Source organism: Triturus cristatus, chromosome 1_1, assembly GCF_964204655.1.
Source record: "Triturus cristatus chromosome 1_1, aTriCri1.1, whole genome shotgun sequence".
Classification (NCBI taxonomy): domain Eukaryota; kingdom Metazoa; phylum Chordata; class Amphibia; order Caudata; family Salamandridae; genus Triturus; species Triturus cristatus.
Genome location: NC_140579.1, coordinates 563,431,693 through 563,446,741, shown reverse-complemented (window position 1 = coordinate 563,446,741; position 15,049 = coordinate 563,431,693). Strand labels below are relative to the sequence as shown.

The following is a 15,049-nucleotide window of genomic DNA, read 5'->3' as shown; positions in this document are numbered from 1 at the left end:
GTTAGGGAGTGGGTGAGGAATTTACATTTGTATGAAGCATAGGAACTGGAATTCGCTTTAGAATTATGTTACAGGAAGAAACTGTCCTACGCACGCCTAAACAAAAACTGTTCAGAGGACCCAGTATTTGGTTGTGACCAGAATCACAGCTGCTCTCTGTGTTATGACGATGATACAACAACAGTAACCACCACCACACACCACTCATCACAACCAGATTCCAATTCCAGCTTGAGCTCGGCATCCTGTGTCTCTGGGCAAATCACATTACTTCCCTGTCTAGAAAAAAAAAGTGTAAAGTAAAATGCTCTAGTGCCCTTGGGCCAAGTTCGCACTGCATGAAACTGCAAAGAATAAAACATCCATGAGGAAGCTAGGTGTTGAATGCATTCATACATAATGCACGTATAGTGGGAGGAGTGTGAAGTTTGCGCGGTGGTGGAATGTTTGCATACTGAAATCCATTTTGATTTCCAGTCTACACAAGATAAAGATAGATGATTGCAGGATTGCAGATTACAGGACTCCCCAAAGCCTTCCTGAGGCTTTATAGTAGACAGGACTCTAGGATGCAGAGGACTAGAGACAGAAAGTCCTTTTTAGGTCTCGCTAGCGTAAGGCTGCGCGCATGCGCAGTCTCGCTGGCAAGATTTAGTGTTGACAGGGTATTTTAAGTAAGGGGCATTAAGCCCCGCCCCTCTTTTCCATTGGCCGGCGTCACCGTTTATGGTAAACGGCGGCCAGCCATTGGGAAAGAGGTGCCGGTGACGTTTTCACTTGGCTTTTCGAGCCGTCCCATATGGACGGCCTTGCTTGCTTTGCGTTGGTCGCAAAAGGTTTCTTATCTTTATGGGGCCAAACACATGGCCCCATATAGACAAGAAACCTTTTGGCAGGCGAGGCCACGGCAGAAAAAGCCAAACGAAAAACGTCATGGCGAGCGCTTGTGTTTATATGCGCTCGAGCCATGCTGTGCATTCTACATTCCAGGTTTTGAATCGTAAAGTTTACCACACGTGCTGCTGCTACAGAGTGTGAGGTGAGGGGGGGGCAGGGAGCAGTGGGCCTTGGGAGGGATGAGGTGCCGGAGTGCCGGCGCTGGTTTGGATGGGTGGGTGATGTGTGAAAGTCGCATGGCGCCTGGGGGGGTTGGTTGCAGGAGTACTGGTTGCGAGGGGGGACTGTTTCTCAGAGGGCTGCAGGCTCACTGTGGAGGTTGCGAAAGGAGGATCGGAATGTTATTAAGCAGGCAATAATAGGCGGGATCGGGACCCCAGGGGGGGAGACGGGCCTTGTGGGCAGGACTGTTGACTTTGGGCCGGTGGGATGGGGTGCAGTTTTCGATGTGGACGGGCAGCCGGTGGTCCTGGGCAGGTTGTTTGATGTCTGGGGAGGCGGACTTTGTCCGGGTGTGGCACAGCGGGTGGTCCTGGGACAGACTGACGCACATTGATTGGGGTTGGAGGGGGACGAAGGCGCGCCGGGGGGAGGGGTGGGGGCAGGGGGCACCGGGGAGAGGCAGCGTCCTGTCTCATTACATGTTGAAGGGAGGTGCCATGGGCACAGACAAGGTGTACAGCACCTGGAGGCTAATTACATCTGGGTTTCTCCCCTCCCGCTATCCTCATTTCTCTTCGGCCTCAGGTGGAAGGGGTGGGGTGGGCTTCCGAGGAATCCCTCGGCATTCCTGCCACATCTGGAAGTGGAGGAGTATGGGGGTTTGCAGTGTCAGGCACTGGTGGGCGCTACACCCATGGCTGGGGAGTGCAGCGTTTAGGCCCCGGGTGACTAGGGGTGAAGCACTGTCTGGGGAGGGATGAGGAGGCGCTATACAGGGAGCAATGTCTTCGGGTTATGCAGAGGTCCCTCGGGGCGGGTGATAGGAAGAACACACTGGGAGGTTGATGCAGTCCTGGGGTGGGGGAGAAGGTGAACCTTTACTTCTTTAAGAAGCACATCTAGACATTGGGGGTTTGTGCCCCATCTAGGGTGCGTTTTGTGCATTTATTCCTATTATCCCTGGTTCAGCAACATGCTGATGGATGCCATGTCTACTCTGTATCTATGTCAATATTCTTTATGACACAGACATGTCACGTGAAGTAGCCTGCTGAGTTGCGGAGCTGATGAAATGTATCTCCGGATGTTATAACTCCATAGGTCTGCTCATGGCCTCACCTTCAAGGTGCTGTTTGATTCTGACTTAAGTCCCGAGTGAGAGGGCAGTGTTTGGGGGCTTCCCGTGTTCCTGCTGGGGGACATTGTACTGTGAAGTTATGGAGCACAATGTTGGGTGTGAATGGGCAGTCAATTATTCGAACTCTGCGTCATTTAAAACACATTTACACAGTCACATGAACAAATATGCCTTGATGACAGCACAATGGGCATGCAGCTATATCGTGACTTGCTGTCTAACATGGGGAGGTTCTTAGAGTCACTAGAGGATTATGAGGAATCTGCTGTGAAAGTGATGGAAGAGCACTTATGTGGAATCCCACACTCCTGTGGTGTTTAGGCCCTATGATGAGTGCCCACGGACCCAGATACAGCTAACATTTAAAAAGCTTCTGGCAGGCATCTGTGAAGGCCAAAACCCCCGCCCCCCCCCCCGGGATTGTAAACATCAAGGGGCCTTCATGTCAAGTTCAAAGACCTCATAATAAATCAGGTCTTATCTCCGTGAAACTCATTCCTTAGCTGCCCTCTAGGCAGTGACAGGAAGGCAGGATTACGGTTCCAGCACGAGACAAGCATTTGCAATTCAATGGGCCTCGCATTTACACGAGTTAAAACTATTGGCATTGTAAATAACAATGCCGCTTATTTATCTTTTAAAAACAAAAATAAAAGGCATTGCCATTTGCAATGTTAATAGCTCAAACTCTTGTAAATGCGAGACCCAGGCGCGCAACACCCATTGGACTCAAAGGGCTTCAGCCCCCCCCCCGTCGTGTGTGGCAGCCCGGGATGAGACAGCTTCCCGGGTCGGCGGCCGTCTTCTTGCAGCCGCACCGAAATACTTCACAGGTCTTTAAAAGACCATTTGCATGTTAATGAGGCCTCGCTGTTGTTTCACCCCTTCTAAGAGCCCCTGAAGCTCCACTCTGCCTATTACTTAAAGATTCAGCCCCCCCCCCCCCGAAATTGTTTCTTAGCCCCCCCCCCCCCCCGAAATTTGGCTCTAGTTGCGCCTTTGGCGAGACCTATTGCAATTTTAATGCTTGTTGAGTGTAGGGCTGCACCTCCCAAGAGGATAGACCAGCACCACCAGACCATGTGATGACACCTTTGGGCACATATTCCGCAGCCTCCCTTCAAGAGAGGTATAATCCTTGTAATGACTTGGGAACACTGCAGCCACAGTCAGCTGTCACCACAGAAAGATGTTAAGTGCCTTGATAGGCTTATCTGTTCAGTCACTGTGCGTGACACTCTGTTCAGTCACTGTGCGTGACACGGAATTCAGCCTTCATTAAATTCGCTTTTGCAATCCAGGGTGGGCTTGCCTCATTACAGCGGCGTAGAATGGGTTGCCAGCGTCCGGGGCAAGGCAAGTATCCTTACACTTACACGTCCCTAAGAATGCCCCTAAGAATGCCCCTAAGAATTTTGCGCCAGAGGCAACCGCCCCTGTGGCCCTGCCCACACTACGCTGCTGCCTCATTATTTGAATGGTGATGTTTAGATCTGAGTGCAGCTGAGAGGGGCTTCCTGTGAGCTCCAGCGGCAGGAGTCCACCAGAGTTTTGGCGGGGACAGAGTCTGTGCAATCCTGTTGAGAGAGCCATGGGGAGGGCACACCACGTCGAGCAGGTGCAGCCTCACCCCACCCCTCTCCAAGAACACCTGCCAAACTGAACTCTAACAAGTCAAGGTAGAGCGTGTTGATGGGAAATTGCAGGAAAGAACAGTTTTTGCACAGGTCATGCTTCAGGCAACTATCATTCTTTGATGAGCAGGTGGACAGAAGCCCAGACAGACAAATAGAGGCCATCACTTTTGCTCCATGAAAGGGCACACGTTGGGAATTGCAGTCAAATGAGCAGCTTCAGCAGCATTCACTGCACCCACCAGCTACAGGAGATTCCCTTAACCACTGCATGTCACAACATTGCACTTTTACTTTTAGTGTGCAATGCTACTTTGTGTGGTAGTACTTTTCCTCTTGCATAAAAGCACTGACTGGACAATGATTTATTAATCACTTACATTTTTACCGAGTTCAGAGTCTAACTCCGCTCCACCTCTCTGAGTAAACCCTGGACTGCTCAACTTCTCTACACAGAGTGTCAAGTGGTAGTCAGCCTTGGTGTCAACAGCAAGCTAAAGACCCAGAAACCTAGTAGTAAAATACCCAGTGTCTCAATCTGAGACAGCTAACTCTTCGCTGCCACACAACACCTGAAAATGTTCCCACAGGTAGTGTGTGGCAACTGCGGTTTCCTTTCAGCTACCTGTCTCACACAGTACATTGTGGGCTATGCTCATGCAAAATCACCTTCATGGCAAATATACAGTTTGGTAAATCTCTCGGCTACATCCATCACATACTAACATTTACCAAACATTTACAATTTAGGAGCGCATAATGAGCAACACAAGGAAAATTCAATTACTCTACTGATGACAGATAATTTTTTTTTTAAAGACTCTTTTCCTCAAAATCAAGCTTTGTGTCTGACTAGGACTAAACAGGGCTACAAAGCCATTCTGATGCCAGAAGGGGCAGTCTTAAGGTCTCTAACATAATCTGCCCTAACAATGGGCACCAGTTTGCAAGGCTCAACGGGTCGCAGCCACAGCAATATTCCTGTTAGGAGATGATATGTAAGGCATGTTCCCTTGTGTTTTTAACCTTCTCTGACCTGCCTGCAGACAGGATGCCCTTTTACTTTGGCCAACGAGCAGGGACAGGACAGCTGAAAGATACACATGGAAACTTTGTCATCTCCATCTCCCTGGATTGCCACGTGCAGTTGTATTAAAAGAAATACTAAGTGTGTTATGTTGGGCAAATGGCAGGGCTTAAGGCTGTTGGGGAAACACGAGGTACATATATGACTGCAACTGCACACCACTTCTCACTCATATCACAGCATTAACACCAAAATATTATAGCATTATACTCAGTACATTTGTTTTACACATTTAAAAATGGCAATTTCAAAACGTGCCCAGCGAATCTTAGCCCTCCAACCATTGTTCTCACATTGAGATTTTCCTAAACTCAATTATTTTGCACATTTATAGAGCGCTAACTCAACCCAAAGGTACTGGAGCGCTTTCATGAGCACCAGTTACATTATAGAAGGACACTTTCATGTGTTTTTTAGGCACGGGGAGATTAAGTGATTTGCCCAAAATCACAGGCTGATGAGCCAATGCCGAACTTGGCAGCTCTGGCTGTAACACATTAGTATGCGGAAAAGATGCATGTAGAATTATAAAAAGGTAAAGGAGTGACAATTGCTCCCAGCTGAACATGTTCAGGGAAGGGCAGCTTTAGTGTTCCCTGACGATTAGTCAGAACTATACAAAATTATTAAATGAGTTGTTTATCCATTTTAATTGATTCTAGCGCATGCAGCATCTCACAGGACGGCTCAAAACGAGACCTCAATGGAGTGGTTCATGTGACTTGGCTAGACCCCACCAATAATTAAGAAAAACCTGCACAGATGAACGGAACATACTTCCCCCCCAGAGAGAGGCCTTGATGTGGAAGCGGCAAACTTGGGCTCACTGGGCCAGTATAGGGGCTACATATCCATCACTTTGTTGTCAGTTTATCAATCAACTCTCAAACAGTGCTTTATGAAGCAAACTACAAAAGCTTGCACGCATCACAAAATGTGCAAATTGTGCCCCATAGCCTCACATGGGGGTACATTTTCAAGACCATCTTCTCCTCATCCCTCCTCTCTTGAGCTTGCTTAGGTCATAGCAGTCAGTCATTCTGTGCTTTTAAAACATACGATTGATTCCTCCTACATTTTGCAGGCCTTTGTTCTTAAAGCACCACAAATTTAAACCAAATTTTCCGCAACACGATTAAAGCATGGGCAAAGCCTTGAAGCTCTCGTCTCGCATTCGGGCAATTTTACCTGCCTGATTTTTTAAAGTTTAGTCAGTGTTTAATTTGAGATGGTGGTTTCCGGTGCTAGGCACCGGCACTTAATTGTCAACACCGGCACTTATGAGAGTCTGCCACATGGTGGCTATGTTTGTCTAATTTAGAGAAGAGAACAACAAAAGTTGTTTATTAATTAAATGTGCTAACATGTTAATACATGCTTCCAAAGCCTTTCTTATAGCTTTGGGGGCCTGGAATAGTAATAATTGTCACAACTGTAGTTATGTTACTGTAGTTGGCAGCGCTGACAGTGGCAATGGGCAGTGCGAGTAGAAGTGACCTCCTGAAGAGGGCCCTGGCACTTGTGTTTTTTTTACAAACTGTGTACTGTGTTTAATCATTGGCTGGCAACGTACATAAACCTCTGTTCTTTTGTTAAAATGCACATCCATGCATATGCAACCCACGTATGTTTCACTACTCAAAAGAATATGAAACATAGCTATTTTATTTAGGTTCGGCCTTTGAGACAACCTGTTTGGGGTTTAGGAAAAAAAGAAATCATACATTGTATACCAACGTACATGGGCTTTTAGTCTGAGGGCGTCAAGCATTGTTCTTTTTAACCATCAATCATGTTTTGCTTAAACCCACCATAGTAATGGGTCATACCACTACAAACTAGCTTCCTTCATTTACAGTTACTGCACAAAGTCTGTGCACATTTTTGGTTGGAAAAGTAGTTCCTTTCTCTCCAGTGACAACAATGATTCAAAGAGTGTTTTTCTAACTTTATTTATTGCTTATATTAACTTTAAATGCTGCCTTTTTATATTGCGTGCCTGCATAGTGATCGATTTTCCATCTCCTTTTAAAGTAGAGGGTATAAAGTAAGATTGTAACATTGTTGTAGCCTGCAGGGCCTGGTTAGATGGTGATTTATTGCGGTCGCCTTCACAAACAAGAACAATAACATGCATAGCACAACTGAAAGGCTCGTTGTTCAAAACATCTCAGTAGTAAAACAGCTATGTAAGAGGATTTTTTTAAATTTACAATTGGAACTATGTAGCAGCCACGTTTATTTTCTTTTTCTTTCTTTTTATGACAAATTTTTCTAATGACTTTTTTTTGCAATTACACCAGCTTGCCAAGGCCCATCCTACTGGCTTTGCCAGTGCGCAGGTCAACTGCAGCCCATTCCTATGCAGAGCATCAAATACATGTAATACTTTTATTTAAATAAATGCCATATTTCATTTCAATGACACAGTAGGCTGTTTTATTTGTAGATCATACACTGCTACCAAGTCGGGAAGTCCTACAATGAAAGGAGTCTACAGAGGGATCATGCGTAGAGTGGAGAAACACCTATTGTTAGAGCGGCGACTCCGAAAGAGCACGGAAAGTACAAGGATAGGGCCTAACAGATTGCCAAGGGGGAGCAAGAGCCACATCTCGGCACTGCCAGGCACAGAGCATCCTTCCTTCACAAAAAACATATGTCAACAGAGATGGCCATGACTTGAGTGAAGAGAACTGCTGTGTATGTCACACAAGGTCACCGGCCTGGAAAGCCTTATGGGTGAATAGTCGCGCTTTACAAGAACACAGATTGATTTATTGACTGGAACCAAGCTGTACCCGGCTGATGAGCCCATAACTAGGGCTAAACCGGTCCTGGGTTGCTTGTGTGACTGTTCACAGGGGACCTGACATGGCAGTTTGGGCTAGACTGTTCTGATTGAAGTAGAGTCAAGAAGACTGATTTGCATATAGCTGGGACCAAGCTGAGTTGGCATGGTGTGTAAAATAATGATGGATTGGGATGCGGCCTGAATGATTACCAGCAGCTGAGTTTAATTCAAGCATTTCATTCATCACTGTTTTGTATACTTATTGTATGTCACCAGCAAGGCCGGAGTGGGGAAGCAAAACCGGCCCTGGCAAACAGCTCGGCCAGCCCCGGGGGGGTTGTTAGTTGTTGGAAGCACCACTCCTGTCTCACTGCTGCCAATTTTCTTACAGGTGACTGATATTTCAGCTACTCTGCAAAAAAAGGCCCCCAGTACCAAAAAAAAAGCCTCCCCAGGGGTCCAATTATGCCCCCACCCTGGCGGCCCACCAGGGAAACACCAGGTGCCCGCTACGACCAGTCCGGCCCTGGTCACCAAAGCAGTTTTGCTTTCATGGGTATCACAGGAAGAGGTCCAAACTGGTACTCTATGCAGGTTCCAGACATCAGCCGTGCTGTTGCAGGGGAGAGGATGTGGTCTGTCGGCTAGACTGCCGACTTTGGTGCTGGAAACAAGGGTTCGAGCCTCGGGGTCGCATCCACATCCTGTGATTCTGGGCAAATCACTTAAATTCCCTGTGCCTGAATGTGTAATGTAACCGGTGCTCATGTAAAGCGCTCCAATACCTTTGGGTCGAGTTCGCGCTATATGAAACTGAAGAAAAAAAAACTTTGAAAGAGGCCACTTCAAATTTAGGGACATCTCTTTGGAAGCCACTGCCTTAATCTAAACTGGAAAGGACTCGCCCTAAGGCATCCAGTATGAAGGCTGCTTTAGGAATTACGTATATCAACAGATGAAGTTAGCAGCAGGTGTGAATGCCTAGCGAGATTTAACTTTCAGGAGAAGGAACAGTTTGTGTCAGCTTAGGTATTAGGGATTCGCTTTGAAAAGAGGAAAAATTCGCGGTTGAAAAGAGAAAGAATTAATGGGGAGTGGTAGAAAAATCGGTATTCTGACATCCATTTCCAAAATAGTCACTGACAGACTCCTGTGTGGCTACGACTAGATCAGTCAGGACTTGTGCTTGAAGATCCAAGAAGCTGTATAAGTGAGCGGGGATGAGCATGCGTGGCATCCATAATGTGCAACACAATCAAGAGGCTTACTGGTCCATCCTTGCAAATTAGGAGTAATATTTAAACTACAATATATGCCATGTAAGTACATTCCTACTAGCGTCTTTGTGAACACCAGTCGAGGTCAGTGATTAAAAGGCGGCTGACACTTTCAAAGGAAAGTAAGATACTCTTAACTTCATACAAGGCATGTGGTGCATCACCTGATATTGTCAAGGTAGTGTTTTCGATGGTACACCTGGACATGAATTTTGATTTATGTTTTCCATTCTGCTTGTCAGGGAGCATCTTCAATTATGTGGCAAGAGTTCTCCATGGCTAAATTAGGATTGTTGGGCTTGTAGTGGAGCATAGTTGTGGACAGCTGAATCTGAGGTTTTACATGGCTAACCTTCAAGAAGTTTGGGGCCGCTTTGTTCAAGTTGTCGATTTTTTTTTTTTAACAAACACAGCTCCTTGCCTTAAGTTGGCTGAGTATGTGCCAGATATGCTGAAGGAGGATGTAGCGTTTTTGACTTTTCACAATTCCTTGACTTTTGTGGCACACAAATACAATGCAAAAGACACAAAATTGATGGACGGAATGCAGAACAAATCAAAACATTCACCCCCAGTCAAGAGATCTGGGTTAAATCCATCGTTCTTTTGCCCACTACGCCACCCCAGTTTAGACCTGGCTATATGCAAATCAGTCTTGACCCTGTGCCTCATGGGAACAGTCCAGCCCGAACTGCCAAGCCAGGTCCTCCCTGGACCGGAAACAAGCATCCTAGGACCGGTTTCGGGGTTTCACCCCTCTTCAGCCAGGATAGCTTGATTCCAGTGGCGCAGTGAGCCCAGGACTCACGTCTGAGCATACCTGGCGCACTTAGGGCGAGAAAGCAAAAGACACAAAATTGATGGACGGAATGCAGAACAAATCAAAACATTCACCCCCAGTCAAGAGATCTGGGTTAAATCCATCATTCTTTTGCTCACCATGCCACCCCAGTTTAGACCTGGCTATATGCAAATCAGTCTTGACCCTGTGCCTCATGGGAACAGTCCAGCCCGAACTGCCAAGCCAGGTCCTCCCTGGACCGGAAACAAGCATCCTAGGACCGGTTTCGGGGTTTCACCCCTCTTCAGCCAGGATAGCTTGATTCCAGTGGCGCAGTGAGCCCAGGACTCACGTCTGAGCATACCTGGCGCACTTAGGGCGAGAAAGCAAAAGACACAAAATTGATGGACGGAATGCAGAACAAATCATAACATTCACCCCCAGTCAAGAGACCTGGGTTAAATCCATCATTCTTTTGCTCGCCATGCCACCCCAGTTTAGACCTGGCTATATGCAAATCAGTCTTGACCCTGTGCCTCATGGGAACAGTCCAGCCCGAACTGCCAAGCCAGGTCCTCCCTGGACCGGAAACAAGCATCCTAGGACCGGTTTCGGGGTTTCACCCCTCTTCAGCCAGGATAGCTTGATTCCAGTGGCGCAGTGAGCCCAGGACTCACGTCTGAGCATACCTGGCGCACTTAGGGCGAGAAAGCAAAAGACACAAAATTGATGGACGGAATGCAGAACAAATCAAAACATTCACCCCCAGTCAAGAGATCTGGGTTAAATCCATCATTCTTTTGCTCAGTGAGTCCCTTGCTCTCCATGCCACTGGAATCAGGCTATCCTGGCTGACGAGGGCTGAAAGCCCGAAACCGGTCCTAGGATGCTTGTTTCCAGTCCAGGGAGGACCTGGCTTGGCAGTTCGGGCTGGACTGTTCCCATGGGGCACAGGGTCAAGACTGATTTGCATATGGCTGGGTTCAAACTGGAATGGCATGGTGAGCAAAAAAACGATGGATTTAGGCCCAGATCTCTGTACTGGGGTGAATGTATGACATTGTTCTGCATTCTGTCCATCAATTGTTGTTTTTGCATTTGTCACCCCGAGTGGGAAGGGTATGCTCAGACGTGAGTTCCTTGCGCTCCATGCCACTGGAATCAAGCTATCCTGGCTGACGAGGGCTGAAAGCCCGAAACCGGTCCTAGGATGCTTGTTTCCAGTCCAGGGAGGACCTGGCTTGGCAGTTCGGGCTGGACTGTTCCCATGGGGCACAGGGTCAAGACTAATTTGCATATGGCTGGGTTCAAACTGGAATGGCATGGTGAGCAAAAAAACGATTGATTTAGGCCCAGATCTCTGTACCGGGGTGAATGTATGACATTGTTCTGCATTCTGTCCATCAATTGTTGTTTTTACACAAATACAATGGCCATGGTTTAACGTGTCTATTGATAATATGACTTTCTTTCCCGAAGAGAAAGCGGATGTTCGAGTTCCACATCTCCCCTTTGGAGAGCTTCGCTTTAGCCCCAGCATTCAGATGCTCTGATGTGGCAAGGAAGTTAAAATGCCTTTGTTCTCCGTTTTCTTGAAACACACCTTCCCTCAATGTACATTGTATGGAACATGGTGCACGCTGTGATGAAGGGATTCAAAGCACGTCACACAGGCTTCTGCCATTGTAACCATCTCATGGTTTAAAGGGCCGCAGGGAGCCACGGGCGAGAGTGGTACTTCCATTCAACTGAATAAACTGCAATATCATATCTGCTACTCTAGTTCCAGAGCAGGATTAACACATTATTTCCACATCAAGGACTGCCCTGCGGTCCAAACAAGAAGGACGATTCAGTCCGCCACCTTGACTCAGAGTCTAGAGAAGTCCCAGAGAAACGCCAGTGAGAGGCCATGAACCTCCCGCGGATAACAAAATGTGCAAGCCCGAATGACTCAAAGATTCCATCATTTTACAGGGCTCTATGTCAAAAATATAAAACATCTCAGGGGAGGGCTGTGAGAATGTGGTAGATTTAAAAAGTACGGCGGACTCAATTTTACCTAAAATACTAAATGACTGGGGTTGCTACCAGGGAGCAGCGAAGCTAATGAGTTAAGTATACAAAAAAACCTCCCTGCACCATCTTTTTGAAGTGCGAGTGACGCTTTCACTGCTGCTAGTCACGTTGCATCAGTTCCGTGCGTGAGGGGAGCGTGCACTGACCCGGTTTATACCTTACCTATTTATAAAGATCGGGAGGAAATCGTGCACTGTCCTTGCCTGCAGTGTGCCTGTTCCATGAGTCAAGGAGGGGTTTGTGCTTCTGCTCATCTGTTCTGCCTGCGTGAGGGAAAACAGCTGTCCATCTGGACCTGAATTCCGACTTAGGCTTTCCCTCATGTTTGGGAGGAAACATCTTTAGTTATGTGGCAAGAGTTTTCCACGGCTAGCCTAGGATTGTTAGGCTGGATGTGGGGCAAAGTTGTGGAGAGCTGGATCTCTGGTTTTACATGGCTAACTTTTAGGAAGTTTGGGACCTTTCCTTAGTGTCGATTATTTTTAAGAAGCTTTCACTGCAATTGCATAGGCAGACCGAGTGTGTGTAGCGCGCGTGTGTGTGTGTGTGTGTGTAGTGCCCACGTGTGTGTGTGTGGTTTCCATTGCTGCTGCACGTGTGTCTGTAGCTTGCTATTTTGCTTCTTGTCCTGTGTCTGTTGTGCATGTATTATGCATGAATGTCCTGTGGCCGCACCTGCTCAATCTATTGTCAGACAAAGCTGGGTATGCCACAGCTTGCGGTCGCCTGGTCTGCATGTAGAAGAGTAGCGTGCTATGCTGATGCCCGGGCGGTCCGTGTATTGTCTGAGTGGGGTGTGATTGAACCACAGCATTTGCTGGACCAGCCTGAGTAAGATAAGACCCAACGCTGCTCCAAACTGTATATAAAGCTTGGCGAGTCCCAATCCTAGGCTTGCCGATACAGAGGGCTGGACTAGCCATTCTGCCACTCTGGGATTTTCCAGATGGGCTGCAGCTCTGGGGGGGGGGGGGGGGGGGGTGCTTTCCAAGTAGGATTGTCCTCCATGATCCTACTATGCCTCACAGCCCTATTCTAGTGGGACTGTAGGTTTGCCAGAGATGGTTTTGGTTCCCAGTCCAGCCGTGCTGACGATATTCATCATAAAACCGGTCCAGCTTTGTCTAGATCATTAAATCTGGTAAAACCAACTAGTAGCCTGAAAAGGCTACATATGATCCTAATGACTAAAAGAGTTTGGCACTTAGTCTGAGACAAAGTTAGGCCTCCGAGCCCTCCTTCACCCTCCTGGATAGTTTGGTAGTGAGAAGACGAGCGCTAGCACATGGAACGAGGTGTGAAGGTTGATTCTCATCCAATAAACGTGGATTATGAAACAAAACAAAGATCAATGCCTTTTCAGTGATATTACTTTAAAATTGAATCCTACTTTAAACACTGAATTGAATACAAGCAGAAAAAAATAACATTGGAAAAAAAATTGAAGTCTCTAGCCCTCACCATTTAGAAAATATAAATAAAAATAAATTTCATCACGGGAGTCCTGGACTACAGGCCAGTCTGTAGTTTGTTTCCCCAAAACACCTCTCAGACTGGATTGTGCCAATGAATTTCTATGCGAGTTTAACACCTTGTATAACTCCAAACTTGCTCTTAGTGCAGAAGGCTTTTAATATGGAAAACCGCGAAGGAACTCCATTAAGGGATGAGATGTCGACTTTGGAACAAGGGAACAAGTCAAGCTGCGAGTGCTTTGTCAAGATGGAATGCTTTTGCCCATACATTGAGAGAGATGGTGAGGTGGGAAGGCATTCAAATTTCCTTACAAAGCTAGATATGAGAGCAACAACAGACACAGGCAGGGGGAAGGGGGTGAGGAATGACCACTTTCACAACCATACTCCAGCCCCTACACCTTAATGAACATTTAGCCCTAAAAAACACTTTCACGCAAACTACTATTTTCCTCCTCCATCAGAGGCACGGATGGTGGCCAATATTACACAGATGGCGACAGCAAAGGGCTGTACTTGAAGAAATTCCCACGATGCCACTGCAGATCCAACAGCCATCTTCCAAGGGGTCCAGGGTAGGTGCGCCCTTGGCATTCGGTAGAAAGAGAACCGTGATGCCCTTCTTTACCCAGCAGCAGTGTCATAAGGTTCTCCTGGGAGTACACTTACTGGGATTCTGCTGGTGCCTTGAATCAAGGGTGATCAAAGAATCCCAATATAGGGGGGCCTCAATGGGAAAAGCCATGCTTGATGGGAGAACTGATAAAACAGCAGGTGGGATTCTTCACAATACATTAAGCACAGATCACACAATGATATACGCAGGAGTGCAGGGAGATGTGTGCTTTACATAGAACATCGGTGAAACTGACCCACTCACAAGTTACACCAATTGGCCTATTGTTTTGTACTGTGTTGTAGGTGAATTTATATAGTGATCACTACCCTTGATGAAGCTTTTAAGTGCTTTACACCATTCACCGTGTGCATTCTAAGGGGCACAAGCAATCGAAATTAAAAGGTTTGCATCACTCAAAACTGCAAAAAGTACTCTTAAAATACGTATAGTCACTACTTTAACAAAAAGTGTTTTGTTGGGTAATGCATATGCGTCGAGGCTGTTGATACAAGATAAAATACTTTCAGAACTATTTGATGCATTCTGTTTCGGGGGGTGGGGGTGGGGGGTCCTGACTGTGCAATGACCACCATATGCATTTTTAGCAAGCAATCTCTCGCTTTTCGAGCCATTACCGAGAGACACACTTTTTCCAGATGGGCTTGATGTGGTGACTCTTTGCTGACGAGTCTAGGATGAGCAAACGAATTGAAACCACAGAAGTGGAAAAAAATGAGTAGGGATTACAGAAAATGTAAAGTGTGGCAAGGGCAGCGGAGAAAGGAGAAATTTAAGAGAAAAGAGAGGTCAGAGGTGGACAACATGATAGCTTTATATTTTTGCATTTCCTAAGAGTGGGTAGAAATGTGGAAACAGAGATTCCAGGACTCGATGAGGGAATAGAAAACTAAAGCAAAAGCAAAAGTTGGCCTTGATCGTGGAAATCCATCTTGCTCTGCACAGGGGGTTTAAGGGCTACCTCATCAAAAACTTAAATGACACAAGCAAGTGCGAAGAGCTAAAAAGTGCTGGGAACATATGGGGTGGTTTAAGTACGCCAGATGACAGAAGCTGTGGTACGCTGTAATACTCGTTGGTTGAGCTGG

At 46.8% G+C, this 15,049-nt stretch overlaps 1 protein-coding gene across 13 annotated transcripts in view; it reads right to left on the bottom strand.

Annotated features, from left to right (window-relative positions):
- NAV1 (neuron navigator 1) overlaps positions 1 to 15,049 on the bottom strand; it is a 2,160,095-nt gene that overhangs the window by 1,205,045 nt on the left and 940,001 nt on the right. The gene's annotated exons all lie outside the window — the stretch shown is intronic.